Source organism: Furipterus horrens, unplaced genomic scaffold, assembly GCF_987537825.1.
Source record: "Furipterus horrens unplaced genomic scaffold, mFurHor1.1.pri manual_scaffold_3, whole genome shotgun sequence".
Taxonomy (NCBI): domain Eukaryota; kingdom Metazoa; phylum Chordata; class Mammalia; order Chiroptera; family Furipteridae; genus Furipterus; species Furipterus horrens.
In genome coordinates this window covers 64,928,307-64,941,692 of record NW_028327173.1, presented here as the reverse complement: position 1 = coordinate 64,941,692, position 13,386 = coordinate 64,928,307, and the positions used below count along the sequence as shown (strand labels likewise).

Here is a 13,386-nt window from a genome sequence, read left to right as displayed (position 1 = left end):
CTGAGACAGGATTTGGCAAGGCTTCAGCTGCTACCACGATGTGCATCCTGCCCCTGCCATTTCCTCATCTCTGGAGGATGAGGCAGTGATAAGAAGTGTGGGAAGGGCTCTCCTTTTGCAAATGCATCTGTAGCATTTTAATTTCAGTTATAGATAGAATGGTTCTTCATAAATTCTTTGAGGGTTCAGAATTAACCCCACTGCCAAACAATCCCCATTAATGCATAACTCGTGCAAAACCAATGCATGGCTAGACTTCTAATACTGGACAGTTACTCCAACTGGAACTGAGCTGAAATACCAATTTTTGTGCTAACTGTGACCAACAACTGCTGAATAATTAGAAAATCTGATAAAATTTTCTCTATTACATGGAAACAATCGCATGCATATTTAATTAATTTTTGTAACAAATATTCAAATGCCTGTTGTGTGTCAAGGTGCTATTTTCAATATGTCAAGATGCTATTTTTAAGGGACTTAATGTGTTTTATTCCATTAAGTAAGAATATTTATGGTATTTACAATAAAACTACATCTATATCATTGTTTTTTCATCTTTCATAATGTTGTTTACTTTCCACAAATGTCAGAACTGAGGCACTTTCACTTTTGCCTTGGTCTGGAGTAAAATCAGATCCTGTAAATGGAGTTTGAGATAAGCCTACTCTTTATATGTAGCATCAAAGTCTTCATGGTAACTGCATTTTAGGTTCAAGTAATGGTCTAGTGATTCTATCAAAAAAATTTTAGAATTCCCATTACTACCCAAATTTCAGGAATTCTTATTATTTCAACTTAAAATGTCTGAGTGCTAAGAAAGTGCTTGACACCTTATTTCTTTGACTCCTTGTGCCTTTCCAGAATGTTTATAATATTAAAATGGCGGGGAGTTGGTGGTAATGTTAAGATGAGATTCAGAAATGGAACTTTCCACAATAGAATTCCTCCCCCAAATCCTGGCTTTTGTGTAGATTTTGACTGTTATAATCATATACTACTAAATTTTTTCATAAAGACTAGCAGGGGACCTGGACTTGGTTGCTTGGCAAATTTTGATCTTTAAGGGAAAGGTCAAATCAAATTTTACTCGAAAACCTCAGATGAGAAAATTGAATTTGGAAGGTCCTCTTTGAGACAGAGTAATTAATGTGTTTAAATCCCACCCTAAATTTCCATTCTCCATTGTTATGCTATTATTATGGTTTTCTTGAGCTTTCTTTGTGATTTCCTGATGCATTGAAGTTGATAATTGGATTACATTTCAGTTAATGCATTCCATAATCATTTCAATGCACATTCTAAATGCAAGGAAATATTAAGCTTAAATATCTAAGTCATACATTGTTAGACTCTTACTTCAAGTTTTTTAGGCCACTTAATTGAAAACTGACACATGTCTCTACTCAAAATTAAATTTTTGAAAGTAATTCTTGTGCTTTTCTTCCTTGTCCTTAACTGGCAATGGGTGGGGAAACAAAAAGGCTCTAAAATATTTGTTTGACTAGTGAACAAAGGCATGCCTTTTCTGAGTTCTGTACAGGAACTGTTCTGCTAGCGTGAGTCACAACACCACCTCTGAGGGTCATCAGTTTTGCTGAATTTTTCTTGAGTAAAGAGCACATGTGTGGGGATACTCCCTCAGTGGAGATATGATGTAACATCTCAAGATTGGGAATTGTTTTAAAGGGGGCTTCTTTGCATTTGCAGAAATGTTGATGGTTAGTGAACTAATAACCTAGATCACCTCTGTGGGGAATTTGATTCAAGAATGTCCCCTTCAGATCACTTGGACCATATAAATGAGTTCCTCTGCCTGCTACATATGCTAACTTGACAAAACTTTTACTTTTTACTAGTTCTCAACACCAGAAATTAAATGAAATATGCTAGCGAGAAGATACTTCTCACTACTTCCTTGCTTCCTCTTTGTTTAAGAAAAAAAGAGGGCCATTATTTAAGACAGTAGCCAGAAATGATATTTAGTTCTTGGCTTTTCCCATCCACTATGTTGAATCAGAAAAAAAATTTTCTTTTTCTACCAAAATGAAAAATTAATTACTAATCTTTGTTGAAGCTGTCAAGCCAATTAATTGACTAATAACCAAACTGGTTTTCTCCTGACATATTTTGTTTTCCCTTCTCTCATAACCTAACTTTTCAGAAAAGTGTATATCCAACTGTTAAAAGTATAATTCTTATCACAAGTGCCATATGACTTTATGCGTGAAATATGAAAAACATGATCTTTGGTTTTCATATCTTGCTTTGACTAAATGTAGGGGGATTTAAATGGCAGAGTCTAAAACTCCCAGATAGATTCATCCATGGTCTTGACCATCAAATAAAGGCCAAGTGAAGGAACTTTGCAGATGTATTAGTCAGAGTTCTCCAGAGAACAGAACCAATAGAATATATGCGTGCAATTATTTGGGCTGGAAAGCCTGAAATTTGTAGGGCAGGTCAGCAGCATAGAAACTCAGGCAGGAGTTGATGTTGTAGTCTTGAGGCAGAATTTCTTTTTTTCTAAATTGAGGTTTAGAGAAGACCTCAGTTTGTGCTCTTAAGACCCTCAACTGATTAAGTGAGGCCCACCATATTATTGAAGTCAACTATGTGCAGATATTAACCACATCTACAAGATGCCTTTACAGCAAAAGATAGATTAGTGTTTGATTAAATAACTGAATACTATAGCCTCGCCAGGTTGACACATAAAACTAGGCATATGACAGGTACGGTAAACAACAACATGAAACCAGACCATACTGCTTCATGCCTTGTGGCCTTGCACAAGCTGTAACCGCCATCTGGAGGGCAGTCCTCATGTTGTCCACTCATTCCTTGAATAAGTTTTGTACTTACTTATTCATATTTCACCCCCTTACTGAAGTATGAGCCATGATGATAAAAGGAACTTAGAAGATTCAAGAGCTATATAGGAGGGAGAACCAATAGGACTCTGTTACTGATGGATTATGAAAGTGAGGGAAAGAAAGGAAAGGTGAGATAATTTCCAGGTGCTCACCTTGGGCAAGGAAAACTGTTATTCACTGGTGCAGAAAACAAAGAAGAATAGATCATTACAGAGAAGATGATTATGTAAGTTTAGATACATTGAGTTTGAGTTGCCTGTGAGTCATGATGAAAATGTGTAGAAGAAAGATTGTTCTCAGGGCATAGATCTGAATTAAACATACAAGTCTGGAATGGATCTTATGTAAATGAGAATTGAAACCATGGGAATGAAAGAAATAACACAGGGAATTATAGGGAATAAGAAGAAAAGGAAAGGCAGAATCCTGCAAAAATATCAACAATGAAGAAACAGGCAGAGAAAAGTGCCTCTGGAGGAGACTAAGAAAGAATTGTCAAAGAAGTAGGAAGAACACCAGAAAAATGTGTCACAAAATAAAGGCAAGCAATCAGTGTTGGATGGAACAGAGAAGCCAAATAAGATGAGGTCCAAAATGCTGCCCATTAGAGCTAGCAACAAGGTCAGTGGTGATCTTGGAGAAAATATTTTCATCATAGCTGTGAGGGTAGAAGCCAGAGTTCAGTAGGATGAAGACTAGATAGGATGTCAGAAGTGGAAGCAGAAAATGTAAAGAAATCTTCCATTGGCGAACATCCTCTCTGTGTAAGGAGATTAATTTTTGTCTTCTAGTAATCTGGATCCAATCAGGAGATTGAAGCTGCAGGAGAACTTAGTACAGAGAATTATTAAATATGGTAGTAGTTTTAGGACATGAAAATGGTTTTTATGGCATCCCAGGCCAGAAGGAGATGGACAAAGAGAAGGGGGCCCTCTCTGCAAGGCTGTGGTTCAAATCTCATTGGAGAATGTATATTTAAACCTACTGGATGGCAGAGAAACCTGCTGATGTGCTTGGCAGAGCTGGTCTGCAGTCACAGCAGGAGCAGGAATGAATTCTCTGGAGTGCAGGCAGGGCTGTCAAGCCATAGCTGGTGGCCAGTGCATTGCATGGGCATGCAGGACGAATGGGACACTAGGCCTCCTGTAGCCCAAGGAGGCCCGGTGTCCCTAAGGAACATACTGTGAGGTTGGGAGGAGCACAGCATGTAGAGGACTAAGGGAGAAACCCCTGGGGATGGAGTGAGTAAAAACAGTCAGGCAGCAGCGCCAACAGGAAGCCTTGAACATAGAACGTGTGTGGGGAGAGCAGCAGGAAGAAGATGACCAGGCCATGCTGGGGCTGCAGAGTCCCTGAGAGACGCTGCCTTCTGGGTGGGTGGCCAGGGCCAAGTACCAACAGATGTCCTCACACCCACACTACTGATAGACCATACTACAGCCAGAAACCTCAGGAGGGCCCCTTCCTCCTGCAGTGTGCCCCAGCCCTGTCTGCTGAGAAAGCTTAACATCCTAGTCATTTTAACAAAGAAACGCTTAAAGCAAGTCCATCCATTGTCACAGAGCATACATTTGAAGGGTGTGTCTGAAACCTAGAAATAATCAGTTGATATTTGGATAGAGGCCATGCAACTTGCTACTTTGTTTACCTAAGACCTTTATTTCCATGTCTGGTAAAGGTGGATGAGACAGGACTGAGAAAGCACTAACCTGGGAGATCACAAATTTATAACAGCTCTATTTCACAGTTGTTTGCTCTTTCAGCAGTTTTAGTCAACCTGGTATCCAGATAAAGAATGCAGATATAGTGTTGATCTAGATTTGGGGTTTGTTGGTGAGGGTGAAGAGGAAGGTCTTGGGCATGTGCCAGAGTCTTTAGTGGAAGAGAAGGAGTTGCCAGGAAACAGTAAGTGACATTACCAAGAAGAGGAAGAAGTGATAAGGTGGAATAAGGAGCCTTGAGGATGGTAAATGGTTTAGAAGCAGCTGAGGGAAACCAGGAGAAGGCCGAGGGATAAGGAAGTCAGTTAGCAATGGAATCAAGGATCCAGAGACCACAGTAAAAGGGAAGGGGATGGTCAGGAGTAGCCTGTACCTGAGGAGGTGTTCCATAGCAGTTAAGAGCACCACCGGAAAGGGGACAGCCTTTCACAAGGGGGTTGAGACAAAAGCATGGATGCAAGTGACTCACCTCAAATGGCCTCACTCTGCCACAGTATTTTTGGTACTTGAAGTGTATTTGTGGTCTCAGAGGTGTGATGAGGGCTGCCTCAGGCTTGAGGGAGCACAGGGAAGGTCCCATTGAGGGCAAGGTTCTCTTAGTGTTCAAGAGTGGTCAGGGTCCTGGTTATGTTGTTAATTTTTTATTTAGTTCTTTGTTTTTAACTTTGATACTCTTGTAGTATGAGAATAATGTAACTATGTTGAAGAAACTTTGGAAAATGAGAAAAAATGGAAAATATTAATTCGTACCCTAAGGAAACATTTTAAGTCTTTCCTTTTAGGACTTTCCCCCCAGCCTGTGTACACTGAAAGAATATTGCTGTATTCTTAGTGATACACAATTTTATATATTTTAACCTAACAAATCATAAATATTCTTTAAGTAGCATAGCCATGTGGTCTTCATAACTATAACTTTAAAGGCTAGCACAATAGTTAATTTGTTGGGTGCATTATCATTTATTTATTTATTTCCTTGTGCTTTGACTGATTTTCTCAGAAATGTTAGCAAATTCTCAGTGAACTATGATTTGTGAGTATTACTATGTATGTCTATTCATTTTTGTTCCAGAGTCAGGTTTTTTTTTAAAATTCTTGTTTCAATATTATAGCTATTCATGAAGGGTTTCCTAGGCTACATTTTGTATTCAGTATATCATCGTGGAATGTCTTTTATTCAAAAAGGAGGTACACAACTCTGATGTTTCTTTGACTTAGCATCAAAGGATTTTATCCATTTTTTGTCTTTAATAAATCAGAAGTGAAAGAAGATAAAGGAGCTCAATGTCCTTAGAAATAACACATTTCTATAGTGTCACTAGGTCTGGAAGCTCACTCATTACGCGCATTTTTGATGCCACCCCTACACCTGTTTTCCATAATTCAACTGTAGTTGACTGTCTCAGTGTTTCAGGTCTCCTCTGCACATTTGGATAAAATATTAAAGTGGAGTAAAATAAACTCTTAAGTGTGTCTTGGGATGAATTTTAGATACCATCTATACAAACTCAAGTTTTTAGGTAAGGAGGTAGGATCTGTGGCAGGAAGGCAGTCCTTGAGGGAGACTGGATATTCTCACAGTAGAACTAAAGAAAAAGTCAGGGAACAGGGGTATGAATAGGTCTGGAGCAATCAGGGCTCAATCTGTGAATCACTGGCTTAGGGGTCTTGTGCCTACTGGGTCTAGGGACAGAATGGTCTCAGAGTCTGGAATGGTACCATGCCTACTGGTTGTTAAGCCATCATACCTGGAAAGGTTAGAGAAATGCAGGGCAATAGTACCAAGTAAGTGGTCTTTCCATTATCACTGTAAGTCTGGAGCTGACTTGTACTAGATTCCAAGAGCCTATTGTTAAACATTAAGGAATTTTGCAGCTGGTTGACTCACAATGGTAGTTTGAAATTAGCTGTCATGGGAATATATACACCACAGAAATCTGCTCCATAGAGTCACACCAGAAAAAATGCTACAAATCAGGACTATTCCCACCACACAGGAGATCTGGTTGTAAAACATTTACCAGCACATCTCTAAAAGTACCTCCATCTTTATCAATAGGCAACTTTGCACACACACACTCTCTCTCTACCTTTGTTGCCAGGAATGTCTCTGAGCCTCAGTTTTCTCATCTATAAAAATTTCGATCTGAAATAGATTTTAGAAATTATCTAGTCCAACTTTTTTAATTTATGGGTCCTGTTAGCTCTGACTTAGAAAGTGGTGTATTTTTTCTCAGAGACAGGATCCATGGAAACACTTGTTGCTTGGTAGAATAATCAGAATGATCCACTTGATCTTGAAGCAGGATTCTTGACAGTTGAAGCAGGAGGTGTTGTAGAGCTTGTCTTGCTTTTATAAGTCATGATGATGGACCAAACAGAAATAGAAAATCTAAGACTCAGAATGAAGGCCTGAACCGGGAGACCAGATAGGCCAGCAGGGTCAGAGAGGGTTCAGTTAATCATTGCAGAAAGAAGCAGATGGGTTCATGTGGTTTGACTGGTTAAGGTGGTATCTGATAGACAGGGATGGAAAAAGATGAAGTCCAAACTCAGGCCAAAATCAGGGCTTTCATTCAAACAGGTGGTTCAATCATCTAACAAAGTCCAGGCAAGAGGGAAGTTGATATTAGGAAAAAAAAAGTCAGTTTTCAGTAGTTGATGCATAAGTTCAGGAAAAACAGGCCTAATCATTATAGTACTGGAGACTCTAGGGGCTTATTTCAAATTGCCTAGCACACATAGTACATATACAATATCAAAGCTTGGTGTTTACCAATACAGTCTTGTAGAATGGGGAGTCCACTATACCCTGTGCCTTAAAGATATAGAGCCTTCAAACAGAGAAATGCTCTTGATTTCTAGTCTAAAATCATCTTGAAAGACATCTTAGGAAACAGATAGACGTGTGTACTGTCCCCATCCCACATTCTTTTATTCTTTTTATGTTGTTAAACTCTACTTCTGTGCTTTTTCTTTATTCCAATCAATGTTGCAGTTAATTTTGATCGCAGAAATCTATCTCAGAATTGGCTTGCTGCCTGAAGTTGATTATAGCTAAGTTCATTAGCATTTCTTTACATGCTAACAATCAGAGGAGCAACTAAATCATGTTTGGATTGAGCAATGAAAAGCAATAAGTCCCATTTTATTTAAGTGCATGTATGTAGGCAAGGGACTAGAACCCTTTCAGGCACCATGATCAGGTAAGGATTGGCATCAAAATAGGAATCTGGTCACTGAGGAACGGATAGTGATGAAGGGGGTCAAAAGCAGAGCCCAGGTGGTGGGAACTGGAGTTTTTAATTCAGAGGGAGATTCTCAGATCACCTTGGTCAGAGGCAGCATTACTCCAAGATCATAGAGTGAAAGTGAGTCTTCAGATGGTGTGGAAACACCATGCACTACATTATTGCAGAGGAGTTGGTTTAGAATAGTTTCATTTTTTCTAGTAACTAAGAAATGGAAGAAAGATGTTATGTCCACAAGTGTCACTAATAGTACCTAATGGATATTGTTCTCCCATGAAACAGGGGTCATTCGCCATATGTAGTCATTCCCAGTTCTCTAGTAATGATGTCAGAATTCTCTAGCTTAAGAGTGTAATATAAGGAGGTGCCTTTAAGTTTATTTGACTTACAGCTTGTATGTGATTTCTTCAGTGGTAGAAGATTGCTACATCTCAGCTGTTTTTCCATGTACCTCAATTTATGCTAATTTTCATCAGTTCACTTTTATTCCCTTCCTATTGCCAAGTTTATAGATCATACATTTATTTGGAACCTCATTTGTTTCTTTTACAAAGTTAAATTATCCACCACATGCCAAATTAATCACTATTTGCAAAAATTAATACCTAACATATTTTATTAATTTTTTCTTGAATTTAATTTGTATTAAAGGGATTTTGACTCACTGTAAATTAAATGGTATTTGATAATCATTTATTAGGTATTTTACTACCTTAACCATATATTAACTGTAGTAGTTTTTCAGGAAACCAGTAGGAGTTTCTCAAAATGTTTTACCTTTCTGTATTATGAGATACATTCTGCATATTGATGCTTTCGTATATCAATGAGATTCAAAATGCATTATGAGAACATTGGTATCTTGGATATTTATATATAGTAAAATTTTCATCTCAGGATATCTACTCACTTATGTATATTATAGAATATGTTTTACAGCTTGTTAAATAATACAAACATAAAATTTTGATTAAGTGTTCCAAGGTTGATGAGAGGAAGGGAAGAAGACTTGAGTACCCAGACATAAATTCTATTCTACCATCCACTAAATAATACTAAATCTGTATGACCAACCAACATGCTAATTATAAAAGATTCCATCTGTGATGTCCACTGAAGGAAATAGGATTATGGTGAACTAATAGAGTTGAGATAAGGACAGTGCACAGCCTGAAATTAGGCACAAGGTATTATTTGTCATGAGTACTAAAGGCAACAGGGAAAATATATTAGTGAGAGAAAGGAAGGTAGATGGCTAGTGTAAAATAGTGCAGGCTACAGAGTTGAAACCATTTCGCCTTAGGAAAGCATATTTTATCTAGCCCTGTGGACTGTTGAAAAATTGGGGATTTGATTGATTGTACTTCATAACTGATAAACTGTGTGGAATGTACCAAATGAGCATTGATGTAAAACAGCTGTTTGTGTATTTCAATGCCAGCATAAAGGAGGCCAAATAAAATTAAGATGCTCTGGTATAAAACAAAGACATCATTGTAATCATCAGGATGCTTTTTACCCATTTTCCTAAGATCATTGTGTAACTATCTGACTCTCAATAAATTCTTCTGTGCCACTGAGCCAGTTCTTTTGAGAAATTAAGCATCCATGTTTTAATCTTGAAAGGCTGAATGACTTTTACAAATTAATAGCCATGCAAGGCAGGCATCAGTGATGGGAGAATGGGTACCTCTCCATCAGTCTGGTTAGTTCTTCTCAGTGCCACCTTATTTCATCAAGTGCCACAACAGCCACACCCACCGTCCCTTGATACCCTACTTCAATTCCTCAGTATGTTAGACGATTCTAAACTGTTTGTTGTTGTCATTGTTTATGTTTCAGAAATGTTTATACATCTAAACAATAAATAAGCTCAATTACTTATAGTCAATCTCATTGACTGTAAGCCAATTGAATATAGGCTCTTTTCAGGAAGAAAGATCCTAGAATAAATTAGGAATAATTGGGTTTGAAACAATCTTGGTCAGACCAACCTTAACCAAACCAACCTAGTCAAATTTTCCTTGCCTTCTGAAGTTTGAATTTATCATTAAATTGAGATAAGGTAGAAATTTAAACTTCAAACTTGATGAATTTGTGTATCACATTCTCTAGCAGACAAAGCATATTTGAACCTTTATTCTTAATTCAGTTCTCCAGCACTTTAAGAGGTTCTGGTTGTTTATTTGAAGGTTACAGGAAACTTTCAAAGATGTACCCATAAAATAAGACGACAAAATGGCTATAAATTTAATATTTAATTAAAAGTATTTTTGTCCTCAGATTTGAAATATTTCAAGTTTTGGAGAAAATTGGATCACTTTGTTTAAATCATTATTATTATTTTTTTAATTAACAAATATTTATGAAGTTTCTAGGAGGTGCTAATGAGGTGATACTGAGACTAGGTGGCCATGTAAAGAAATGAAATGTCTTTGTACTAGGTTAAGATTTCTGCAGGTCACCTCTGAATCATCTACAACAATAATAGGAATACTGAATTTAAGGCAATCCCTGTTGCTCTCTGGAAGGGATTGCAATGTTTGGGTTGGACTTATGAAGCCAATTTCTGTAGGCAAGAACCAAGAACAGAAAAATGGAGGGTCACGGCTTGGAGACTGGTGAACATTTTATCTGATTGAGAGCAGAGAAGTAGGTGGAACTGAAGGTTAAAGATGTAGAGTGTGATTTTGAGTCAGAAAGCTGCAGATCATGGTTTTGTTCTGCAACTTTGGATCCATTGCAGTGATAGTCAGGCCTATGGAGGTGTCACCAGCAATTCCAAAGCTGTCATCAGGAAATATGGAATTGGGTAAATATTAGTAAGATAGTTGGATTTACTTCTAGAGTAGAGAAGTACTGAACAGATGTAGGAATAAGTAAGCACTACACACACCCACCCTGGCTGGTTTGGCTCAGTGGATTGAGCGTCGGCCTGCGAGCTAAGTGTTGCTGGTTCGATCTTCCAGTCAGAGCACATCAGAGAAGGAAAACTCTGACTCCAAAAAACCTCCGCTGCCTTGCGGCATACCTCTTCAGGGGAAAGGCTAGGGGAGTAAACCCCGACAGAAAATCCGGAGCCGGAGTCCCTAAGGCGGTTTGACGTTGTAGTCAACACCGGCAACTCCTGCAGCGCACCTGAAGCCAAGCTGTATTGACTCCGTCTTTCCCTTGGACCCTTCAGCTGCGAAGAGGGGGGGGTTCTGCTGCATGGGCAACAGCAGACCCTCCATATCACCCTGCCCAGGCTCTGTAGCTTCAGCTTCACTGGAGAGGACACTCCAGCGTCATCGCAAGATGTCGATTCAACACGGGAGGAGACAGATACCGTGTCACTCCCGAGTCGAACTGCACAACCATTCTCAGCAGTACAGATAGACTCTTAAGAAGCTACACCATCGTCTCTCGAGACGGACGGCTGCCGACGACACACACCCATGTTTTTAAAATAAATATAAATTCTTTAATACTGTTTATATGTTATGTTTTTCTTACCCATTATAATAGCATGGTTAGAGGTCATTAAAAAATCTCTTGTTTTGTACCCTCACTAGTTCAGCAGTTCAGTGTCCTAAAATGTATATGTGTATTCACTTTAATCGCATCTATAACCACCCAAGGCCATTTTCATTTCTTTCAATCCTATTTATTTCAACTTGAATTTAGCTATGTTTTATGCTTGTTTATTCTGTTATGGTTGTCCCATTTTTTCCCCTTTGCCCTCTTCTGTCCTGCCCACCCTCTGCTGCCACAGTCCATTCCCACACCATTGTTCATGTCCATGGGTCATTCATACAATGTTCTTTGAATAATTTATTTTCCTTTTTTCCACTATCCCCACTCTCCCCCCTTTCCTCTGGCAGCTGTCAGTCTGTTTCCTGTTTCCATGCCTCTGGTTTTGTTTTGCTTGTTAGTTTATTTTGTTCATTAGATTCATGTTATAAGTGAGATCATATGGTATTTTTCTTTCATCGACTGGTTTATTTCACTTAGCATAAGAGTCTCCAGTTCCATCCATACTGTTGCAAAGGGTAGAATTCCTTCTTCTTTCCTTCTGCTGAATAGTATTGCATTGTGTAATCTCCAAAATATGTAAAGAACTCACACAACTCAACACCAGGAAGACAAACAATCCAATTAAAAAGTGTGCAAAGGACCTGAAAAAACACGTCTCCAAGGAGGACATACCGATCACCTATAGAGATATGAAAGAATGCTCAACATCACTAGCCATCAGAGAGATGCACATAAAAACCACAATGAGATATCTCCTCACACCAGTCAGAATGGCCATCATCAACAAATCAACAAACATGTGCTGGTGAGAATGCGGAGAAAAGGGAACCCTAGTGCACTGTTGGTGGGAATGCAGACTAGTGCAGCCGCTGTGGAAAATGGTATGGAATTTTCTCAAAAATTTTAAAATGAAACTGCCTTTTAACCCAGTGACTCCACTGCTGGGAATATACCCTAAGAATCCTGAAACACCAATTTGAAAGAATTTATGCACCCCTATGTTCATAGCAGCACTATTTATAATAGCCATGTGTTGGAAATATTTTAAGTGCCTATCAATAGCTATTTTTAACCCAAGTGTTAATGGCCTTATTAACACCACAAAGCTTCTTCCACAGCAACTTAATGCTCTCTAGCAGCAATTAGTTTATCCTGGCTTAAACAATGCCTCTGGTCCTCTGGCACTCTCCAGGTCTCCTTGAACTACTGTTTAAAGGAAAATTTATGCCTAGTCACAGCTACTTTTAATTCTTTCACTAATGATTATAGCGCTACAATTCAGCTTAAAGGACACAGATTCTTATTTAAGAAACCATATTTTTCATGTTTTCCAGTTTATTTATTTTTAATAAAATTTATTGGGGTGACATTGGTTAATAAGATAATATAGGTTTCAAGTGTAATTTCTATGATACATGATCTGTATGTTGAATTGTGTGCCTACCACCCAAAGTCAAATCATCTTCCACCACCATGAATTTGACCCCCTTTACCCTTTACCATCCCCCACCCTCATTCCCGCTGGTAATTACCATGCTGTTGTCTGTGTCTATGCATTTTTGTTTGTTTTTATTGTTTGTTCATTTATTACTTTCATTTAGTTTTATACAAAAATATAAGGGACACTTCACAAATTTCATGTCAGCCTTGTCCGGGGGCCATGCTAATCTTCTCTGTATCCTTCCAATTTTTGTATATGTGCCACTGAAGTGAGCACTAGAAAACTATGTTTAAAGGACTAAGTGAAGACAGATTATAAACTTGCATTACATCGTTCAAAAAATGGCGAGTGTGGTGGAGGGTAAAAGAGCGATGTAATATTTGTGAAGCCCTTACAAGCATCAGGAATTCTAAAAAGCACTTGTCATTTGTTCTCATATTTAATATTCATGATCCCTACGTTAGACAATTATCTCATTTTAGAAAAGAGCAAATAGAGTTCCAGACTCACAACCACTAGGAGGGAAAACTAGGATTTGAATCTAGATCTGCCTGACTCAGACTGTTGCACTGTTAGGAGAT

The 13,386-nt window shown here is 38.4% G+C and overlaps 1 non-coding gene across 1 annotated transcript; it reads right to left on the bottom strand.

Annotated features, from left to right (window-relative positions):
* Window positions 1–12,975: 12,975 nt before the first annotated feature.
* Window positions 12,976–13,081, bottom strand: LOC150015201 (U6 spliceosomal RNA). Its single transcript, XR_016510176.1, has one exon. It is a non-coding gene; the product is annotated as a U6 spliceosomal RNA (small nuclear RNA).
* Window positions 13,082–13,386: the final 305 nt, after the last annotated feature.